Source organism: Chlorocebus sabaeus, chromosome 11 (genome assembly GCF_047675955.1).
Source record: "Chlorocebus sabaeus isolate Y175 chromosome 11, mChlSab1.0.hap1, whole genome shotgun sequence".
NCBI lineage: Eukaryota > Metazoa > Chordata > Mammalia > Primates > Cercopithecidae > Chlorocebus > Chlorocebus sabaeus.
Genome location: NC_132914.1, coordinates 16,576,075 through 16,600,170, shown reverse-complemented (window position 1 = coordinate 16,600,170; position 24,096 = coordinate 16,576,075). Strand labels below are relative to the sequence as shown.

The 24,096-nt window shown below is 37.5% G+C and overlaps 1 protein-coding gene across 5 annotated transcripts in view; it reads left to right on the top strand.

Annotated features, from left to right (window-relative positions):
• Window positions 1-5,654: 5,654 nt before the first annotated feature.
• EPS8 (EGFR pathway substrate 8, signaling adaptor) overlaps window positions 5,655-24,096 on the top strand; it is a 168,162-nt gene continuing 149,720 nt past the window's right edge. The window contains exon 1 of one of the 5 annotated variants that reach the window (XM_007967770.3): window positions 5,655-5,759. The gene's annotated coding sequence lies outside the window, so the exon portion shown is untranslated. Of the gene's footprint in view, window positions 5,760-5,893; window positions 5,913-6,341; window positions 6,361-24,096 lie in introns of those variants that run through there. The other 4 variants (XM_073020516.1, XM_073020509.1, XM_037990120.2 and 1 more) reach the window with 4 other exon arrangements.

The window sequence follows — 24,096 nt, the reverse complement described above, 5'->3', positions numbered from 1 at the left end:
TCTTAATGTTTATTATTTTCTCTCTTTTTTCACCTTCTGTGATGCATTCTGCATAATTCTTCATATGTAGCTTACATTATTCTTTTCAACTATGTTTAATCCACTCTTTAACTCATTTATGGGGTTTTATATTTTAGCAGTTATATTTTTCCTTTCCAAAAGTTCTAATGGGTTCTTTTTCATGTATGCCTAGTCATCTTAGGTTTCTATTTATGATTTTAATTTTTCATTTCTTTATACAGCCAGATCATAGCTAGTTTTTTTGCCTCATAAATTGAATTATGTTTATTTATTCTGCTAATGCTCATGTCAGCAGAATTTTCTTATATGGCTTGAGATCTTTGATTATGAATTCCTATTTGGTTGATGTTTATTTGTGGGAAATTCTGGGACACTAACTTGAGCTTATTTTTCTTCAAAGAGGATTTCTGTCTATCTCTCTTGGGAACTTGTGGACCCAAGGACCTGAAACCATACTGACTTCCTTCCAGCAGAGTCAGCTAATATGGGATTTAAAAGATTAGCTTCTTCACCGTGTAGCCAGTTTAAGTCTTATTTAAAAGATTACTGCCCACCCCACCTGCTTCAGCAATTTTGTTTGGTTTTGTTTTCATTTTGGACCCTGAGAGATTCCCTTTACTATTTCAGAGTCCTACGATGCATATCAAAGTATATTTTATGCAGGATCCAGGTGATGTGTAGCTGGAGAACTTTTCAAATTATCTAATTTACCTTTCTGTGTGAAGCTTAAAAAATACATGCCAACTCTCTACACACATTTAAGTACAGTATATAAGATGGGGAGTTTTTTGCCTGAAGGAGCTCCCAATGTCCTCTATATTTTATTTTGTTTCCTCTTTTTTCTTAGATTTTCATTACCTTTTCCATGTGTTTCATTTGGTTTCTTTCCCCTTTTTCCTTCTTTCAAAGTTCTCTCTTGATTTACCCTCCTACCTCAGCTACACTACTGGATTGAACTAAATTATTATTTCAAATTATAATTATTAGTTGAGTCCAAAAGCATTTGTTGAATGAATGACCATTTCACACTCATTAAATTCTTCAAAAGATTCAAGTTCTTTTCAGAACTTCAGTGCTTTTTACTCAAGTAACACTGGTTGGATTTTCTTCCCTTTGTGGAAAACTAATTCTTGATTATTATAAAGATGGAAAAGCAAAAGATATCATCCATGGGTAAGCAATGTTGTATATGCATTTATTTATTTTTAACTAATGTAGTTTCTTTTTGGTGAAAATAGAGGTTATATTTGGAAAAAAATTCCTTGTTAAGAATACTTCCTATCATGCTTCAAAATTTCTATACATTTCTAGGTACATATTACAAAAGAAATTAGGGCATTTTGACATTTGAAGGCTAAAGCAAATTGAGTTTGTTAACTCACATGGGTGTAAAGAACCATAACTAACAAGAAATATAAATATCAGTTACAAAGTAAGAAGCAAGCCCAAGCACCTCCTAAAGTGAGAACAAATATAATAATCCAAACAATTTGGTTTGTTCTTTCAACAATGTGAAATAATAACAATGGTGGTAGCCAACCTGAAATTACTTGTCTACCAAGTTATACTTAGAAGATTTAGATGATGATAATAATAATAATAATAATATTCTAAGCTACAGTGTACCTTTTCTAGATTTACTCATGGATATGTTTTACGTTATATGGCTTTAAGGCTGTGAGTCTACAGAGGTATACACAGCAGTCCCTAAATTATACTCATACATCAGATTGGGGAGTGGGAGTGAACAGGGATGTTTGAAGAATTCTTCTGACTCTTGGGTAATGTGGCGATAGCTCTTACTCCCCAGATAAAATTCGGTCATTATAATTGCTCCACATTTTCTGTATGTACCATTTACACCCAGCTGTAGACTCTGCTCCTATATTCTGTGACAGAGTATTGCTCTGTCGCCCAGGCTAGAGTGCAGTCACATGATCTTGGCTCACTGCAACCTCTGCCTCCTGGGTTCAAGTGATTCTCATGCCTCAGCCTTCCAAGTAGCTGGGACGCCTGGCTAACATTTGTATTTTTAGTAGAGATGGGGTTTCGCCATGTTGACCAGGCTAATCTGGAACTCCTGTCCTCTGGTGATCAGTTGGCCTCGGCCTCCTAAAGTGCTGGGATTACAGATGTGAGCCAATGCGCCTGGCCTGCTCCATATTGAATGCCCCATTCACTCCAGGTATCTATCTCCATTCTACATCATTCCTACATCATTTTCATCCCAAATGCCAACCTGAACCAATGAGATTTTCAAAAAGGAAAAACTTGTGCATAGTGATACTCCAAATAGGTAAGTTTGACATAGATTCTTAACAAAAGCATAAACCAGATTATTAACAATGGTTTTAGTGGGGATCACTAATACCAGAATGGGTTAATCTGAAAACAGATCTTATTTAACTAGTTTCTTTTTTTTTTTGAAAGAGTTTCTTGGACCAGTAGATTTGAGATGCCAGAAACAGTAAATGTTTATTTCAGCAAAGCATCTAGAAAACCTTCATGAACTGCATGTTGCTTATGGTATGGTTGCATGAACTAAAGTGCTTGAAAAGTATTGGTTCATAAATGACTGTTATCTTGGAGATCTATTTTGGCGGTGGACTGTCTGAAAATATAGGGGAAAAGAAACCCCAAACCTAAGTGTTCTTTTCTATTTTCTTATTCAGCAATCAACACAGAAGACTTCTATAAGCTCTGGTTACCAAACAGTGTGTTAGAATTTCCCCCACCAGCAATCAACCAATCAATCCTGCAGCGGACAGAAGCTGGGTGTCTTCAATTCAATTCTGATACTATCTACCTGGAGATAATGTCAGATCCTACAGGTTGAGGGCTCAGTCCTGCAAGACTACACCGACTTTGATGCCAATCAAAAAAGCCCCAGGTGGCTTTACTTGTGCTTCTGACTAAACAACTAGAAATTAGGGTTCCCATGACTCCCCCCTTGGGTTTGGTTATTTTGCTAGACCTGCTCACAGAACTCAGGGAAACGTGCTGACCATTTTCTTATAAAGGATATTACAGAGGATACAGTTGAAGGAATGCATAGGGTGATTTATGCCCTCTCTGGGAGCACTGCTATCCCGGAATCTCCAAGTGTTTTGTTTTTCATGTTCCCCTCTCTGGAAGTGCATGTAACCCATGATTTTTATTTTTATTTTATTTTATTTTATTGTGGAGGCTTTATTGCATAGGCATGATCGATCAAGTCATGGGCCACTGGTGATCAGCTTCATCTTAACCAACTCCGGAAGTTAGAGGGTGGGGCTGAAAGTCCCAACACACTAATCATGCCTTTGTCCTCCTATGACCAGTCCCCATCCTGAAGCTATCCAGGAGCCCCCAGTCATCAGCCAGTTCATTAAAATACAAAAAGATATTCATCACTTTGGAGATTTCAAGGATTTTAGGAGCTATATGTCTGAAAATGGGATGAAGACCAAATATATATTTTATAATATCACAGGCTCTTTTTAAAGCCTGTTCTGTGTTACTGTTTCTTACTAGACATAAATGGAGCCAAATAAGGTATATTTATTAAATTTACAAATGTTAAAAGTGATCACTAGTATTTATCTGAAATTATGTCCTAAAACAAACAAGATAAAAGTTAATAAGAATAAAACAAAAATGAAGATTTAAATACGTGGAAGTATAGACTACGTAAGGTGGAAGATATGGTTTAATTTAGTTCATGTGAAATAGACTTGGGTGTTCTATTTGAATCTAGGTAGTGTGTGCCTGGATCAAAGGGGTGGCTGATCAGCAGCTGGAGAACTGGAACTCAGTTCTTGGCCCACTGTATTTGAATGTTGTATTCTGAATGCACAATTTAGAGAGGAGAATGAAAAAACAAAACACATGAAAAGCAAGGTGAGTAGTGTGATTATGGCAGCTCACTGCTATTTGAAAAACACTTAAAAGACAATTTTTGAAGAAATGTATTAGATCTGTTGGTTACTTAATAGTTGCTTCTACTATTTCAAGGCTTGCAGTGTCTATAAAGAATGAGATTCATATTGTGTGGTTCCTAGGGGCAGAACCAAGACGAGTAGTATAAGAGAAGTTGATTTGATGTTCATAATGATACAGGCTATGGTGTTAAGCAGACCTAGTTGTTAATTCTGGCGTCAGTCAGCATTGGCTTTGGCCAAAAGAAGGAAACTTCTGGGTTTCATTTTCCTAATGTGTTTAATAGGTATAATAAGGCCTATCTCATTTTAAGGACTAGGAATAATGTGTGTAAATTGCTCAGTTCCTGGCATAGGTAAATATTCAACAAATAATCGTGGTTATATGTAATGATAAAAAATAGAAATTTACAACATTGGAAATGTTCAAGTGGATAGTGGTCTGGTGGAAATATTGGAGAGAGGATTCTCACTTAAAATAGGGGACTGGATTTAGCCGTTAGATCGATTCCAACTTTTAGAATGGTTTTAATGTCCACTTTGGCATGTTATCTCGTTTCTCCCTGACTGTGCTTTTATTTGCTTCACAAAGCAAGCAGGTCCAATCTCTTTTAACCAAGTTTAATTTATAGGCTTTCGTTGACTTCTGGAAGTCAACTGACTTCGAAATTAGGACAGCATGGGGGGATTGGGGGAGTAGCTATGACAATGAGGAGTTTTAAGAGTGAGAAAACACAATGTCTATGAGAAGATGGACTTCTCTTTTAGAGGCTCCATGAGCTACTCAGAGAGGAGGTTACGAGGGTTGGTTAAGGCACAAGAGGCACAAAGTGAAAGAAGCCTCCACTACTTCAAACCACATCAGGGCTTTTGGCAAGAGCTACAAGAAAAATAGACTCCCAGGCAGCCGGGCGAGGCGGGTCTGGGCTTGCAGGCTGGCGCTAAGGACCGGCAGTTGGGAGAGTCCCAGGGACCCGATGGAGGGCCTTGGGCACCACCAGTTTTACCGCATGGGTTGGAGAGACAACAAAAAAAGAGGAAAGCGACAAAAGGGGGAAACTAGGTCCGAGGGGCCAGAGGAGGAAGACGAAGGCTGGCTGGTCATTAGGGGCGGCTTGTTTGCCGCCATAGGGCAGAGGTTACGAGCTGCAGCCAGACCCCGGGTGTTGCAACCCGAGCGCTTTCTCCGCCCGGGGCGTCCATCCTTGCCGGGGGCGAAGCTCTCCACACGCTCTTTGCTCCTTCCCGCGCCTCCTGCCTGCTAGTCGGTCCTGCTAGGGCACTTCTGGAAAACCCGCTGTCGGCTCGCTGCCTTGGTCCGACTTTGATCGCGGCCTTGATAACTTGGCGCAGCGCCCCGTCTCCTTTCCTCCGGTCCCTCTCCCGCCCACCCGGCCTCACCGGCCGCTTCGCCTCCAGCGCTGGAGTCGACCAGAACTCCGCGGCTCGGCTGCCAGCAAGACCCGGAGAGCGGATCCCGCTCCTGGCTGCGCGGCGCGCACTCGCCTGCCCGCCCGCTCCCCTGTTCCTCGCGCGGGCACTGGGCATGCGCGGCGCGCGGTTGGCACTGGCCTCGAGCGGGCGGGCGGCTCCAGACTTCACTGGCAGCAGCTAGCGAGGCGGTCTCGCCCGGCGCGAGGCCGGCGCTGTGCTCGCCTTGGAGATCGCTGCTCTTCAGCTGGGCGCAGAAGGCGGCTCCGCGGCTCGCGGACGACTGGCTGGGCGCGAATCAGATTGGGGGGCTTTCTCCCGGTCCCCTCCCACCTCGTCTGGGCTCGCGGCGTCTCCGGGGAAAGCCGTGGCCCCGAGGGCGGATCCGAGGTAAGAGCCCCTTGGCGAAAGGCGCCGGTCCGGGGGTCCGGCGGCTTTGACTCTCTCGATTTTAAAAATCCGCCTTTGTGTGCTGGATCGGAGCGGTGCCAGGAGCCGCGTCCGCCTCCCTTCACTTTGCTTTCAACTGGTGTTGGCAGCCAGGTGCGCGAGGGCGCTGCGGCCGGAGACGTTCGCTCGCCGGGTCCGGGCAAGCCGCGGGGCCGGTGCAGACCCGCGCCCAGGGCTCCGGGAGGCTGGGCAGGGAAGGTTCGCCGTGGCTCAGTGATATTCATGGTAACCTGAGCTTCCGCAGATACACCTGCGCTCATCTGGTCCGTGGGGCGACTGCAGACCGAGTATCCCGATCTCGGCTTATTATGTTAGACTTGGGATTTGTTGAGCTGCTCTCCCCACCCGCCTCAAATGGGGAGGGGTTCTTTTCAAAATGACCCTTTAGGACAGGGTCCCACCCCCGTTCACCCCCTCAAATTAAGATAGCTCATTGTTTCGGAATCGTTGTCAATGCCTAATTGCTGTTGACTTTCTTAGCTTACTCCACTTTACTCACCATTTTACTTTTGGGAAGACAAACGGCTTTTCTCCGGTTGTGGTCAGTTCATGCATTTGAAATGGGTTTCCCCACCCATGTACCCCCTGCTCTCTCCGATGTTCTCACTCTTACTTTCTTTCCTAGGACTACCTGTTTGCAAAATCTTTGCACCGATCGTTCTCCTGCGGTGTTTCTTAAATCCTCTTCCTCCCATAGGACCCGTAGTACTGTTGGAATCTCGCGGGGGGCAGGACGCCGTGGTATTAGGATTTGAAATCCGTAGACATCTAGAGCGGTGAAGCATTAGGATTTAGAACCCTCCTTTACAAAATACGTTTCAGTGAAAAGTGTTACTGCTTCTCTTTTCAAGGTTTCTTGCCTTAGATAGTAAAGAGGAATTGGTAAAAGAGCTAATATGTTAGGATGAGTTCAGGTAAAACTTGGTTTCAGATGTGTATGTGAAGAGTGTGATTTTTTGGCTTTGTCGTTTTTGAGAAATAGGAGAGTTAGGATTCCGGGCAGGCTTCTTTATATTGAAAATAATGATAATAATAAAAAAGCCCTCAAAGTAACTGTATTGCGTATTGCCTCTAGTTTATTTTCATTGAAAGGACTCTATTCTTCCACAGCTCTTTGGGTTCTGGAAAGTGAGCAATAGTAATGGACATCATGTGCTAGTGAGTCTATTGGAATTAAAGTCAATGTCATCCTGTCTCACCTAGTATAGAATTTTTTGTTTGGGATCGCAGTTTTCTAAACATATTGCTGTAGTTCTTAAGTTACTGGTGTGGAAAATTTTTGGTCACGAATTCACACTTTTACTTACAATTTGAAAGTTAAAACAGTATAGAATTGTCACATAAAGGGTAAGGTAGAATGTATCACAAATACAATAGTGTTAATAGAATGCGTTTAGTGCAGAATACACAGATTGAGACTTTGTAAGATTGCACCGCAAGTCATTCACTTTATAGCAGGAAAAAAGAAGGAAAATATAATTTGCTTTTAATTCTACTATTCTGAGATAACTGCTGTTTACAAGACTTGGTGCATTCTCTTTGTAATTTTTTTCACTTCCCAATGTCATTGAATATTATATATAGTAATTTCTAGCAAGTGTAATTTAACCGACACTATTAGTAGCCCCACTCTTAATAGGGTGATGTTTCTTTTGTTTCCTGTCAGGAACCTAATGTCTAATTTTGAATATTTTGCTTGTTTGTGATCAAACATAAAGATTCATTTTGTTTTTATTTCTAGCTTTTTCCTGCTTTCAAGGTTTTATCAATACTGATTCTTTTCAGATACCAGTTCTTTTCTATGCTATGGCATTGGCTTGCTACTATCTACTTTGTGTTTATTACATTCCAAATCCTAGTTGTTTTGTTACACTCTATTTCACACCCTTTCCCCTACTGCTTTTTATTCTTCTCTGTACTCCCTTCTTTTACATACCTCTTTTAATTCTGTAGCAGGTCACTTGAACCACGGTTTGTATAAGAAAACATAGTATCCAGAATAGGAAATGATAGCTTTTTAAAAGTTGCCTCTTTAGATACTTGAAATTCTATTGGATGAATATTTAAGCACTGATTTATGTAATATTTATATACAACTCAGCTTTCCCGAGTTGTATGAAACATACTTGGTAGTTACATGGGTCATCACAAAACAACATAAGTTAATGATAGGGTACAAACTTTTGGACATCTGTAGAGGTATGTCAGGGGGAAAAAGTGAAATTTTAATTAAAGTACTCTGGCTATAGTAAATCCCTCCTGGGAATTACTAATAATACATGAAATTGTTTGCAGCTGTTAGCGATTGAAAATATTTTTGTAAGAAAAATTCTGTATTGGTATAGTTGCAAACATTTTAAGTTGAATATATGCAAGAAAGTGTAAGGGTCTTCAGTGCTTCACTACAACCTTTTCTGTATTTTCTAGATGCATTCCTAAATGGGATTTAAAAAAATAGACCTTATTTCTCAGAAGTTTTGGATTTACAGGAAAGCTACAAACACAGTGTCAATATACCCCCATACCAAGTTAATAAGCTTCCCCACTTATTAACATCTTATATTAGTATTTGTTACTATTAATGAACCAGTATCGGTACATTAGTATTAACAAAGTTTATACTTTATTTAGATTTCCTTAGTTTTTAATGTCCTTTTTGTGTTCCAGGACCCTACCATCCGGAACACCACTAAATGTATTTCCTTGTAATGTCTCCCTAGGCTCCTCGTGGCTGTGAAAGTTTGTTAGACTTCCTTGTTTTTGGTGATGTTTGAGGAGTACTGGTCGGTTATTTTGTAGAATGCATTTTCGTTGGAATTGATCTAATGTTTTTTCTCATGATTAGACTGTGATTATAGGTTTTTGGTAGAAAGATCACAGAAGTAACACGCCATTTTCATCTCATATCAAGGGTATATACTATCAACATGATTTGTCACTGTGATAGTCATCTTTATCACCTGGCTGAGGTAGTATTTATCAGGTTTTTCCACTTTTCTCTGCCTTTTTCATGCTGTACTCTTGGAAGGACTGTGTATGGCCTATACTTAAGGAGTAGAAAGTTATGTTTCCCCCTTTGAAGGCAGAATATCTATATAAATTACTTAGATTTTTTTCTCCATGGGAGATTTGTCTCTTCTCCCCCATGCGTTTATTTACTCAATCATATTTATTTTGTTCTGGACTCATGGGTATATATATTATATAAATATAAAATCTATCTATCTAAATATTTTGGGTTATAATCTAATGCTACTTTATTTTGTTACAGCTGGGCTCCAGTGCCTCTTTGACATACTACCATCAATGTGAATTTTGTTTTTTTGGAAGCATTTCCTTGCTTTCTGGTACTATGAGATGCTCTAGGTTCATCTGTATACATCTTGCCACGATCCTAGAATCAGTCATTTCTCCAGGGAATCTGGATCATTTTGTTGGGGAATGGTGTTAGAAACCAAGATCTGAGTGCTAGGTGTGCTTGTTGCTTCTGCGGTGTCATTGCTTCTAGGTTCTCTCATGTGACAAAGCAGGAAATACATGTGTGTATATGAACATATCTATACATATTTTTATGTAACAGTTTGTATCCATGTTTAACTGTGAATTTACATTTTATCTGTAATGCTAATTCATTACCACAGGTATCATTCTAGCCTTCTCCCCTTGTTTATATGGAAACTTACTCCAACAGTGAGAAGAAACCTGGCTTGCACCATCTGCCATGCATTTGCTTATTCATTCATTTCTTTCATAGATGTATAGCAGCATTCAAATTGTTAACCTGTGTTCCTATGGGAAACAACTTTAGCATCAAGAGTACACTGTTTATGTACTATTCCTTTTGCTTTTAGTCTCACAGCCTGTACTTATTTCTAGAGTTAGTCAGCTAAGCACCTTTCCTCCCATCCTTTTCAGTGAGATTGTAGCACACATTTATAATACAGTTAGATTTTTTTGTTACAATCTGCATTCCACCTTGGGATTCCTTGACCTTCTAAATGATTTGCTTACATTTGCATACATTAAAGTTTACTCTTTGTCCTGTGAAGTTCTTTGGGTTTTGACAAATGCTTAATTTGATGTAGCTATCCTTAAAGGATCATAGTGTCATACCGAATAATTTCAACACATTACAAATCCCCTGGGCTTCACTCGTAACCTCTGTGAGCCCCTCTCCCAGAAAACCACGAATCTTTTTACTGTCTCTTTTCTTTTGCCCTTTCCAGATGTTGTATAATTGGAATCACACAGCCAGACTGGCTTCTTTCATTTAGCAATACACATTTAAGGTTCATCCATGTCTTCTTGAGGTTTAATAGCTCATTTCTTTCTATCATTATCAGATATATCATGGTTTGTTTATTCACCCATTGAAGGATATTTTGGTTGCTTCCAGTTTTTGGCAACTATGAATGAAGCTGCTATGAATATTCACGTGCAGGTTTTTGGGTAGACATAAGTTCTTATATCCATTGGATAAATATTTAGGAGTATGATTACTGGATCCTGTGGTAAGATTATGGTTAGCTTTTAAGAAATTGCCAAACTGTTTTCCAAAGTGGCTGTACTATTACATTTTCACCAGCAATGAATGTGAGTTCTTATTGCCCCACATCTTTGCTAGCATTTGATTTTGTCAGTTTTTTTTGATTTTATCCATTCTAATAGGTGTGTAGTAATATGTCATTGTTACTTTAATTTACCATTTCCTAATGACATATGATGGTAACATCTTTTCACATGCTCCTTTTCGTCTGTACATCTTCTGTGGTGTGATGTCTGTTCAGATCATTTGCCCGCTTTTTAATGGGGTTGTTTTCTTATTGTTGAGTTTTAAGAGTTCTTTATACATTTTATATACAGGCACTTTATCAGATATGTGTTTTGCAAAAATGTTCTCCCAGTTTGGTTTGTCTTTTTATTTTCCTAACAGTGTCTTTGTCAGAACAGATGTCTTTAATTTTAATAAGGCCAACTTACGAATTTCATGGATAGGCTTTGGTGTTATATTTGAAAACTCATTGCCAAGGCTGCATAGATTTTATCCTGTGTTTTTCCTAGAAGTTTTATAGTTTTGCATTTTACATTTAGGCATGTAATCCATTTAGGGTTAATTTTTATGAAAGGTGTAAGGTCTATGTCTAGCTTAATTTTTTTGCTTATGGGTTCCTAGTTGTACCAGCACAAGTAAATGTGATTTTTAAATTATAAATTAGGTTTGGAATTGAAAGGAAAATGTTTTTATTAAATTTTTTATTACATGTTCTGCAAAATTACTTACCTAAACAGTTGAGAAATGACTTAGAAACTAATATATAATACAGTGTGTACTGTGTGCCAAGATTTATTTCTAGACATTGTACATAATTCATTTTCCTCTTTTTTTTTTGTAACTAAGAGATTCTTCTTTGTGAAAATGGAATTGTTAGTATAGAGTAACATCTGTCAGTTCTTTTAGATCTTATCATAGGAAATAATAGTTTGATTTTTCGCAAAAAGCATCTGGAATAAAGGATTTGCAGGGTGTATGTTGAGAAGAGGCAGTTGATGTATGCACCAGCTAGAAATCTGAGACTTAACTATATGGTCTTGAATCTTTTCCCATGCTATTCTTCCTGCTACAAGTGACTTTTTTCAAGTACAGTTGACCCTTCAATAATGCAGGGGTTAGACGCGCTGATCCCTGCACAGCCGGAAATTTGTGTATAATTTTTGACTTCCCAAAAACTTAACTAGTAACCCTTCTGTTGACTGGAAGCCTTACTGATAACACAGTCTATTAACCCACGTTTTGTGTTATATGTATATTACACTGTATTCTTACAATAAACTAGAGAAAAGAAAATTTTGTTAGTCAAACCATAAGGGAGAGAAAATACAGTAGTGTACTGTACTTATTGATATTATAAGTTTTTGTCTGCTTACAAGATGACTCCTATGTCTGAAAAGGCGGGGAATGGAGAGGCAGGGCTGGGAACTGCAGCTGCAGACCTCAATCTATGCTACATACCAAGCAATTCAACTTTATCTCGTAATGTCATGACTTTTCTCTGCTTCTGGGGAGCATTTCCGGCATCTCTAGTGGCATGTTTTCATTCAAGGTTTGTGGTATTGCACTAAACAGGATGAAAAATACAAGAGAACAGTGAGAAATCATTTTTTACTGTGATACACAATTTACCGGAGAGATGAACCGCTCACGCGGAGATGATTAACATCACACGGTGGATTAAGCGGATACTCACAACACTTGAACTCACTGCAGCAACAACAGGAGGTGGCTATGAAATTATTACAGTAGTACAGTATATACTACAGTTAATTGTATGCTGTTAGAACTTAATAATGCATCTTTACATTTGTTTACATTTCTCTTGACTGTGAATGATACTGTGTATCGTGTGTGTGTGTAAGTTTTGATAAATTTTAATTTTTTCTAATAAATTTTATGGCTACTGCCATAAAATGATAAAGTAGACTAGTATTTATATATATATAATGCATTCATGACATACCTTTTTCTTAATTTTTTTGTTATCCCGGCTACATGGTTTGTCTGTGTTTTTATTGTGTTTATTTATTTAAAAAAATTTTTTGAGACAGAGTCTCACTGTCACCCAGGCTGGAGTGCAGTGGCACAATCTTAGGCTCACTGCAGCCTCAACGTCCCAGGCCCAGGTGATCCTCCCCACTCAGCCTTCTGAATAGCTGGGACTATAGGCATGTATCACCAAGCCTGGCTAATTTATTTTTATTTTTATTTTTTTGCAGAGACAGGATCTCTCTGTGTTGTCCAGGATGGTTTTGAACTCCTAGGCACAAGCAATCCTTCCAAGTTGGCCTCCCAAAGTGCTGGTATTATAGGCATGAGCCACCACACCCAGCCCAAGTGTTTTTAAATTGTCACAAATCTCCAAAAATTTTTCCAAATATATTTACTGAAAAAAATCTGGGTATAAGTGGACCCATGTTAGTTCAAACCTGTCTTTTCAAAAGTCAAATGTACCTCTCTTTTGGTATACATTTTGTGTCGTTGATATTGTGGTGTACTATAGTTTGCATATTTGTCCCCTCCAAAACTTGTGTTGAAATTTCATCCTCAATGTGGCAGTTTTGAGAGGTGAGGCCTTTAAGAAGTGATTGATACATTCATGAATTAATGGATTAAGGAGTTATCATGGGAGTGGGACTGGTGGCTTTGTAAGAAAAGGAAGAGAGACTGAGTGAGCGCATGAGCACACTCAGCCCTCTTGCCCTGTGATGTTCTCTATTGTCCTGGAACTCTTAGAGAGTCCCCACCAGCAAGAAGGCTCTCAGCAGATGTAGCGCCTTGACCGTGGACTTCTTAACCTCCATAACTGTAAGACATAAATTCCTTTTCTTTAGAATTACCCATTTCAGGTATTCTGTTATAAGCAGCGGAAAACAGAGTAAGACAGGATTAGAAATATTTATATTGTTGCACTAAAGTTAAAACCAGTATTCTTCAAGAAGCAGGTGGAGCAGCTCACATAATAATAGTACCTTTTGTGTGGCATGTGTTACATACATTATCTCCTTTACTGTTACAAGAGCCCTTTAAGGCATGCTTCTTTATCTCTGAATTACAGATAAAGGAATAGGCCCAGAAAGATAAAGTGACTTGTGTCACACATGGGGAGAAAGGGACAGAATTGGGATGAGAACCCTGACCTGACTCCAAAATCCATGCCCTTTCCACTTGGTCGTGCTGCACTTATAAAAGAAAAAGGGCAAGGATGGTATCAGGGTGTCCTTAATTATATTCTTTTCTTTAATACTGTGCTATATACTTGCTCAAATGACTACTGTGCTAAACAACAATAGCTAAAAAAATGTGTATTTAAGCTCCACAAAGATTCTTCTAGCCTTGTTTTCTGTTGACTTATCTATATCCTACTGACCAGAGGTATGTGGTGATGGAACATGGTTGTAAAGAATGAGATTCTTTTAAAGAGAAAAGTTTGTGGGGAATTAGACAAAATAAAACAAGTAATGGTAGCATTAGCTAGTTGGTTATTTCTTTCCCTCATTTGATTTAAAGCTTCTCAAGGACAGGGAACTGAGTCAGTTAAGTTCCCCAAGGTATTTAAGCCCAACACACTGTATATGACACACTCACAAAAGGCTTGCTGAATGAAGTTAGCACTTACTATCATACTTTTACATAAGTTCTTAAAAGGGGATGAGTTTTCCTCACATAGGAAGTTGAACATTACTACATTTTATTTGTTTATTCATTCATTTTCTATTGAGTGTTTGTTGAGTATCTGTTCTGTGCCAGACACCAGGAATACAAAGATGAGTAAGATAGGATCTCTGCCTTTTGTTGTCAGGAGGCTCAGAGAATGGAGGTAGCCAGACACCCGTTTTAGTACAGTGTGGAGCTGAAGGAAGTATATATTAAAAAGCAAACAAACAATGGACTTTGGAATCAGACCTTATCTGCCTTGGTTTTCTTATCTAAGAGGTGGAAATGTCAAGTAGGTACTATTATCCGTGGGGGATGTTAAATGAAAAGTGTGTGCTTGTGTGTGTGTGTGTGTGTGTGTGTGTGTGTGTGTGTATTCCCAATCCCAGCACATAGCAGAAAGGAGAGCCTCACTGTGGCCGAGGGAGTCAGAAAAGTCTTTACTGGGGAAGGTGATGTTTGAGTCTCATAGAATGAATTTTTGAGGCAAAGCGAGACACTCCTCTCTCTCCAGTGGAAAGATGAGCATGTCTGACATTTGTGGAATAGGTTGGCATGATGGGAGTGGTGGGAAGTTCTGCACATTCCCACATTCAGAGTTTACAGGAGTATTAGAACTGAATGAGCAGTTATTTTTCATTTTTGTAAGTAACAATACAACAGAGTATTCATTACATTGCAGCAGAAGAGAATAAAGATACTAAACCTGTTTAAGAATTCCATGAATCTTCTAGTCACATGGCCTTCTAAATGTAGCTCTTTATGTAGCAAAGAAATTCATGTGTGCTTTTTCAGTCCTGTGATACTCAAGTGATTATATGGAATTTAAGAAAGAGAACTTGCATGTTTTTGGGTGAAACTGGAGGTCCTGTTTCAAACCATTCTTACATTTAGTAGCATAGCAACAAAAGAATGTAATAATCTATGAAACCAGATCTAGTCCTGTTTAAGCCTACCTGAAATTCTAAGCCATAAACAGTTTCTGAACAGAACCTGAAACATACTATTTAGGAATGTACTAAAAAATAACTTGTTAAATGAATTATGTGCTTGATAAGAGATCAGAGTTCTATAATTGAAAAATTGTGTTTTTAATATAAGGGGAGAAGAAAAAGAGAAAAAAAAATAGAAAAAAAGATTGATAGAAGGAAGTTTGTACTTAAATGAGGGAAAAACATTTTTCAAGTCCCTTATTGAGAGCTGTTGAATTATCTTTTGTTAACACCATTAGAATATTACTGTTGTTCCTTATTATAAAAATACTTATATATTATTGAGATATTTGTTGGTTTAATGCAACAATAGAATGTTTCCAGTATCTGAAGTGGAAAAACAAAGCTGCAAATAAAAATATGTGAAATCTCTTTCTTTTGAAAAGACATTGATTACAATTTATCTAATTTTCTACAATAATTTTGACATTTAAAGTTGATGGTTATTTTAGACCTGAATGTATAATAAGATGATTTTAAGTACTCTTTTAGCATTTAAAGAAAGATATACTTTTGATGATAGAAATAGAAGATACACTTAACTGTTTCGCTAGTGAAAAGTCTGTTTTATTTTTCTAGGCATGGTGGCTCACGCCTGTAATCCCAGCATTTTGGGAAGCCAAGGCTAGTGAATCACCTGAGTTTGGGAGTTCGAGACCAGCCTGACAAACATGGAGAAACCCTGTCTCTACTAAAAATACAAAATTAGCAGGGCTTGGTGGCGCATACCTGTAATCCCAGCTACTCGGGAGGCTGAGGCAGGAGAATTGCTTGAACCCCGGGAGGCAGGAGGTTGTAGTGAGCCAAGATTGCGCCATTGCACTCCAGCCTGGGCAACAAGAGCAAAACTCTGTCTCAAAAAAAAAAAAAAAAAAAAAAAGTCTGTTACATTTTAAAATCTTGCTTTGCCTTCTTTTTGGGGGGCTTGGATTTCTTGAAATTCATTTTGTGAGTAACTTGGTGAATTAATGACTCATTTTCTGCCTGGGCATGCAAACTCTGCATTTGATAGTTTCTTTCATATATGGAAGAAATGAAAACACTACCTCTAAGTAGATTTACTATCTTTATTCCCCCCATAAAGGCATGAACAGCTTGTTCATGTTTATATGCATGTGTATGTAATCTCCAGTTTCCCTTTGCAGTGGGTTTTCAAAACTTGAACTGTTTTATGACAAACTATATGTATTTGGGAGTTTAAAAATATTATTCTTTAGTCCAGGAATGTTGATTTTTGAAACCCTATCTTCAGACTGAGTTGTCTTTATTGTTTTAGTGTTTATCTATATTCTCAGAACCTCTATTGTGTGGTCTGTTTTCAAAAAAGTACAGTGTGTTTTTTTGTTTGTTTGTTTTGTTTTGTTTTTTACACATCAAGATCCTTTTAGTTGACAGAACATTAATTTTGTCAGTAGTTCTTTTATTTAGCTCCTTTGTGGGTCCTTGTTAGATTCTGAATAATTTAATAGCAATGGAATCCTTTCTGTGATAAAAATCTGGTCATTGGTCCAGTACTTGCAGCATTATTCACATGATACTCATGCATGCAAAGGTGTGGGATTAACGCGTATGCCTGAAGAGTGCGTGTTGGAGTGTTTTTAATCATTGTTGAAAATTACCCTCTAAAGATTTTTGTGTGCGTTAATTCTCAGATTTGCTTAAAGTATTATCACTTCTATTTTAAAATGAATAATCCATGATGGCCTAGCCTGAACAATAATGTGTAAGGAAAATTGGAAAAATTATAGCTTCATTTAAATTCAGGAATAAAGTCTATTTTGTGTGTGTGTTTGTATGTTTGCAGAATTACAGAATAAATGGTTTAAAGCATATTTCTTTTTATGTTATTTTAATTTTTTTACATTTCTTTTCCAAACTGTTGAAACAAACAGTTTCAGCCCCAGTTAGTACAACATCCATAAACTTGGTCCACATTTCACATTTTCAGCTTTATCTGAAGACTTGCTACTTTCCATGGTCTCGTCAAGAAAATAGTCTTTTACAACTCTTGAAGCAGATAAATAACCATGTGGGCTTTCCTTCATCACCGCCTTCCCCAACTCTTCTCCTCCTCCCAGCTGTACCCCCTCCTTTAGCTCGTTTCTGACACCCTTTTTAAATCCTCAGATGGCTTTAATAGAAAAGTATATTTTTCATAACTTTGATAGTTTTCCAATTACTATTCTAACTCTTTCTTATTGCCTGGTGAGATCTCAGTCATGGAGAGAGAAGTCTGAATAAAAGAGACATTCATAGTGGTTGTGACAGTGAAGGTTAAGTTTAGGCTGCTAGGGAGTTTGAAACAAAGGAGGGATTGAAGCCTTCATCGCCTTTACCTTATTTGGGTACTAAGTAAGTGATTTTGGAAATAGTAAAATCTCATTATGAAGAGAGTGAAATCTAGTCCAGAATACATGTGTTAACAGTGCTTAACTTTAATTGGAATGCATCTTAACACCATTCAGTTTTTATACTGATTAGAAAGGTCCACTGTGGCTTTGTTCATATATTAGGACATATGCTGCTGGTTTTTTGTTTTGTTTGTTGTGTGTGTGTGTGTGTGTGTGTGTGTGTGTGTTTCATTTTGCTTTGTAGGTACCCCTTCTCACTTTAGGGAATTTTAGAATTTGAATTAAAATATATCTTGAGTTATATAATGTAAAAAACAATTCACATAGGCTCCTCCATGGTATTGTAAAGAATCTTAAAATGGATATAAAAGTCACTTCATCTTACCTCCAATGTCCTTCCTCCATCTATATCTGTTATCTATAGCTATTTTCATCTTTTCTCTCTGCCAGGCAGTTAATGGAATTGTTGAAGAATGATTTTGTCAGCTCTCATTGGACTACAGGATAAAAGACCTAAAAATATGGGATAATTTAATCCAATGGCTACCAATTACATTTTGTGTTATGTATACGGTTTTCAAAGGCATTGATATAATCAAACTATTGTTATTGGGAAATATGACATTTTCCATAAGATTCCAAACTAATAGATAGAGTGGTAAAATGATTGGAAAAACAAGCGGTGGTAGAATCTGATATAGAAATAGTTTGGCAGTAGCAAAAGGGGAAACACTACGTTTCTCAAGAACCCATAAGCCATTTTTACCAGCACCGTGCTCTTCATGAGCTACATCTAGGGAACTTTGATTATATGCTGTAAGGAACAATATATTATTTGATTTAAGTGTATATTAAGTAAGTGTTCAATAACTAGCTGCAAAATAAAAGACTGAGTTCTGAATGTGGAAATTCCTATTCTTGCAAGATTGAGCCATACATTTCTAGCTAACATTGACATTATTGGGCTAATGCGGACATCAGTTGGGTTTTGGGTATTAGGCGTAACAAATGCTTGCTGATGCGTAGAGGCTAATCTAGGTCTGTGTTAGTTCCTGAGAGAGTGCATGTGAACTTGAGGGGATGGTTTTTAGAGTAGGTCATTCACCTAAGTCAGCTGGTTTTTTCTCTCTTCCAGAAGAGTACCGGATTGCTCCTTTGCAGGGGATGACTTGAGAATATGGCTTAACTCTTAAGGCTAGAGAAACGAGTTCAGCCAGAAGTGTATTATTTCCCCCCAAAATTACATTTAAAAGCTTCTAGCTGTGATCATTTCAGCTGCTCCTTTCTCCCCTTCTAATTATTCTTGCCATTTCTGTTACTGATGCCAACCATACCAGTCACTGGAAAGGAAAATACCTGGGCAAAAATTTCTTTTAAAAGAAAAATTGTTGGAGAGAAATATGCACACAAATGCTTATGGAATATATAATAAAATACATATGAAACTGTCCTTTGTATGTGACAGTGAGTTTGTTTGTTGTAGTGGTGTTAGATCTTGTTTGATTCATTTCAGCTTTTTCCAGTGTTCTTTCTTGTGATACACATATATGAGACAGGAATTTTGCTAAATCATTAGCAGGCCCATCGGCTTAATGTAACCCAATCTAGTTTCTTGATCTAACAGTCCTGGACATATACAACTTTATCTAATAGAAAATAATTTTGTTTCAGTTAATGAAATGTATCTGTCAATAAAGAAATTAAGTGCCTATTAAGTGCTAGTACTAAATAATGAGAATACTCTAATTGACAAGATAGACAACATTCTTATCTTTGTGGACTGTGTGATGTTAGATGCCTAAATGAAAAGAAGCATAAAAACTTAACAGAAGCATCAGGTTCTAGGTAAGGGCTCAAAAATCTGGAAAATAAAGGATAATCTTTTTGGCTTCTCTCCCCCTCTTTCCTTAATAGAGATTCACGTTTTTTCCTATTCAAATGTAAATATATTAACATTTTGTATTGTTTTTCTACATATACTGGTACTGTAGATTTATAAAATAAGTCTATTTCCAATTTATGTGTATTTTACAATGATTCCACAAAGGAACATTGGCTATTTATGAGCTTTGGGGAAAATTACAGTATACCAGTACTCTGTTTGAAAGAGTATTTAAACTATTAAGTTCAACTTAAGATCAGACCAGACAAGTGTGGTTTATGTCATTTTTATATACAGTATTCAGTATTTTTTCCTGGAAACTTTTGGGAGTGAAGAAGCCATTATTCATAAAATGAATTCATATTTAACACCTTAGGCTGATTGTAAAGTGTTAAACCTTAGAGATGGGGAAAATTCTGTTGTCTTGAATTTTGAATGTGGTTAACTTTAAGACTGCCATATGAATTGCCAAGTTGCAAAATTGTTTTTGCATTTCACTTACAAGCAAGGAAAATGTGGACTCCCCCTTCTTTAGTGGAGCCAAGTGCATTCTAACACACCTCTCAAATTACACACCACTGAAATGATACTCACAATGGGTTTGGCTCATGTGTTTCTAGTTAGCTACTATGAATGAAAGATTCATAACTATCTGTTTCAAAAAACTTCTTTATTTGCACTGCAGGGAGCTTAATTGTTTGATAGCAGGGTCAAGAATTGCTTTTAAATACTAAGTCAGCATGCATGGATTGGGCCATTATACACTGAACTGAAAAAAAGATTTCTGTGCACAAAGAAGGCTTTAGATAAATATTTGTCAAATCATTGATTAGTTTGTTGGCTGTGGAAGAATAAAGTCCCTGAGTTTTCCCACCTTCTTGGTAACTTGGACCACATATTTTGGTCACGATTTTATATGTGTATATACAAACAAACCTGTAACCTTTCCCTTACCTTGCCTATTGAGCATTGTAGAATACAGGATCACAGGGAGGAGGAAGTCATCCATACTTACTAGACAGATGGTTGGCATCCCTGTGGCAATCTTGTGATCTAATAATTTTCCAAGTTCTGTCTACCTAACTGAAGAGTAATAGCTGTTTGCTGTTTGCTTAAATAACACTAGGCCTGTATGCAAGTTGGAGGGGGGTGGGGTGAAGGAGGCATTTAGGTATATAAATTCATCTCTGCAGTTTTACCAAATCGGTAGCATACGGGCACTTCTTTTCCAAAAGAAAACATTCATTAGTTCCTCATTTTGGTTATTCCTTCTTATTTGTGGCTCAAGCAAACCATTACCAGAGAATCTTTTTTTTTTTTTTTTAAATTGATGATACACTAAAATTTAGTTATTTTTGAAGATTGTTTTCAAAGGTAGTATTTGAATATATTGGTAAAAGATAGTGGAATCATTTTCCTGCTTTTCTGCAGTAAATTAGTTTGTACACTTCTGGTGACAGTTGCTCAACTATCCAAAGAAGATGAACCTCTTAAAACATTTTTAACAAATATTTATGAATGCATGAAATTGATTATGTTTATTAAAGTCACAAAAAATTTCTAGCCTTTATTATAAATTTTATAAATTGCTACTGCACAAATGAGAGAGAATTATAGTTACCAATGTGAATTACTTTTGTTTGGTCAGACATTGACTTCCCTTGATTGCCACCTTGTCACTCTGTTTACTAGACACAGATAGGAGCTTCTTTTTTCTTCCTATGATACGCGTTTGATTCACGTCATATGCTGTCAAAATAATGTTGTCCTGAGATTATTTGCTGGAATGATAAAACTGATGCAGACTATGTCAGCTAGACTTGTTAATATCACGTTATTCTTTCTAATAAGTACTTGTACTTAGAATACTTACTTGCTTCTAGTGCATCATGTCTCTCTTCCTATCCCCAAAGCTTTTTATATTTATATTTTTATTTCTTTTTAATCTCTCTCTTTCATCTCTTGAAGGGGCTGGTAAACCCAGTTCTAAAATATTTCATGTATCTATCTCCCTTTAACACATAATTTGGTCCCACGCATATATTTATTACCAGGATATCCCTATTCATTTCCTTCTTCTGAGGATGATTGAAATTTTGTTGCTTCATGATTGCCTTCTAATTTTCAACTTGACTTAAACCAGAGTATAGTAAGAGAACCATTAATAATCACAATTAATAACATTAGAATGTAATTTTAATAATTCAGGCCTCTATTGCAAAATGTATTATGGAGTCAGTTTAAAATGTGATTCTTCTCTCTCTTATATGTACCTATGTCCAAGTGTTTATATAGTAAGCTCTTGGAGTTCAGATGTGTCCTGGTGAGGTATTCTGCATATATGGAACATAGTCTCTTAACACCCTTTTGCTATTGCCTTATTCCTGTCTTGTTTCCACGTAAGATTCTTGAAGAGAAGCTTAATGTCTATGGTTTCCTCTTCACTTCTCCTACGTTAGCCAGCCCACTGTGGTTTGATGCTGAGCTTATGTCTGTAGGTCACCTGCCATCTTCTAAAAGCTAAACTGGAAGGAAAATGTTCAGTTTTTACTTGATTTTGCTGTAGCATTTACCTGTAAACTCTTTGAGGACGTAAACTGAGTTTCATTCCCTATGAATTTTTACCATTTAGGGTTTCTGGTGCTTTGTAGACCTATTTGCTGCCTGAATGTATGTTTGTAATGATTTTTGCCTTCTTTTAAATAAAAAGAATATTCTCTTCCTTTGGCTTCTGTGGTGGTGCTGTTCTTTCCTGATTAACATCTACCTCTGCTTTGTTACCCATCTACACTTAGATGTTAATTCAGAAGCTCTGCTACTTGGGATGGAATAGGTATCCCAAATTCTTCCTAAGTGCAACTCTCAAGTAAGTTCTAGCACCATCTGTTGGCAGCAGTGAGAGCCAATGCTTTTTTTTTTTTGGTGTGTGCCTCAGTTCATGGTTTTGTATATTCTCAGAACATTCACAAGTTGAAAAGTTTCTGGATTTTCTCGAATTATTTTCTCAGCCCTCATCTTATTTCATGTTACATTCTAAGTTTCATTCTCTTTCTAGGTGACCTCAATGTTTCGTTTAGAACAATTACTCTCAGTTCTTCAGCTGATGCCTCTCTTGGGAGCTCTAACTCTATGACTGAACCTGAATATCACACAGGCCCCTTAGACTTCACATTTTCCAAAATAAATTTGTTGCTTTTACTCTGGCCCCCTCATCTCTTTCTGTCTCTCTACTTGGAGTGACTTTTATCCTAATGACAACCTTAGAAATCTGAATTTTTTCTGGACTCTTTTTCTTACCCACCTTTCTGTCCCACCCTTATGTGACCAGTCATCAAATCTTTTTGATTCTTACTTGCAAATGGCTGACAGAGCACTGTCCTCTTCCGTCTCTCACTGCTAATCATGTTACTACCTTGCTTAAAATTCCTCAGTGGTTCCCCATATGCTCATTAGGGTGGTACAAATGAAGGCTCTCTGTGAAGGAGTCCCTTCTTTCCTTGCCAGCCACAGTTTTTTTGCTCTTCTATTCCACACATGCCGTAATAATTGCAATTCCCCGGACACACATACCTTCACTCTTTCATACATTTGCATATACTGTTCCCTCTGCCTGGAGTTTCCTCTTTGTCAACCCCATCATATGGCAAACTACTCATTATTTTAGATTCAATCTAAAGATCACTTTCCTAGAAAAACCCTTGTCATTGCTTCTTTTTGCCCAAGTTGTAGAATCTCATACTTACTTTAAAGTAGTTACTATGTCGCTTATGAGTTATTTTACTTGTGTTTCTTTCTAACCAGTCTGTGAGCACTTGGAAGTAAGGAATGTGTCTGAATAATCTTTTGTCTCTTGTCCCTTAGCACAATGATGGGTGCACAGTATGTACTCAGTTTTTGTTTTAGCATTTTTCAATGAATGAATGGTTAAAGTGATGTTTGGTGCTAGTGAGATTCTAGTTCCTGATCTACATATAAATAAACTATGATAGAAAAACGGAGCAGAATTCATTCATTCACTATTTGACCATTTAACCTGCTTTCTTTCCTAGTACATCTGAAGGTAAAATTGTGAGACAGATGCAGTTTGTCTATAATACCATTCAGTTTTTCCATCTCTTATAGTTTGCACTTTGTGTTTAGGTAAAGCTTACTCTTATATTCAGTGGCTTAATGCCTGGAGTTCAAAAGGAAAGTTATGATCAGATGACACTTGAGTTCTGTTTTCTTTGTCACTTGGGTGACTTCCAGCCATGTTTTCTCTAATTCATTTCTAAAACTTAAAAAGAAACAGCTTAAAAAAAAAGAGGAAGAAAGAATGAATGAAATACGGGACAACTTCTTTATGATAATCTCGTTTGAGTTCATTGTGTAATTTAATCATCACGCAAAATAGTTTTTCCTCTTTCTTTTGTATTGAAACTACCACAAAGAATTCTTTATGAATAGTTATAATATATAATAGCCACAAAAATAGTTCAGTTCTAGGGAGAATTTCTTTTGTTTGTTTGTTTGTTTGTTTGTTTTTAAGAGACAGTCTTGCTCTGTCACCCAGGCTGGAGTGCCGTGCAATCCTAAGGAGAATTTCTAGCCCATTAGAAGAACACATCCATGATCCCTTCTCCTTCACCTGCCATATCCAACTGATTGCCAAATTCTACTGCTTTCACATTAAAGTTAACCCTCGCCTTTGCCCCTTCTGTTCAGTTTTTCACTGTTTTAAGGCTATATGACCATTTTCTTACACTACTCCCTCCTGAATGTCTCTGTATCTGCCTCTGTCCTACTGTCCCTACTTCGATTCATGTTAATTACTAATTTCAGATCAGTCTTGCTAAAGCTGAGT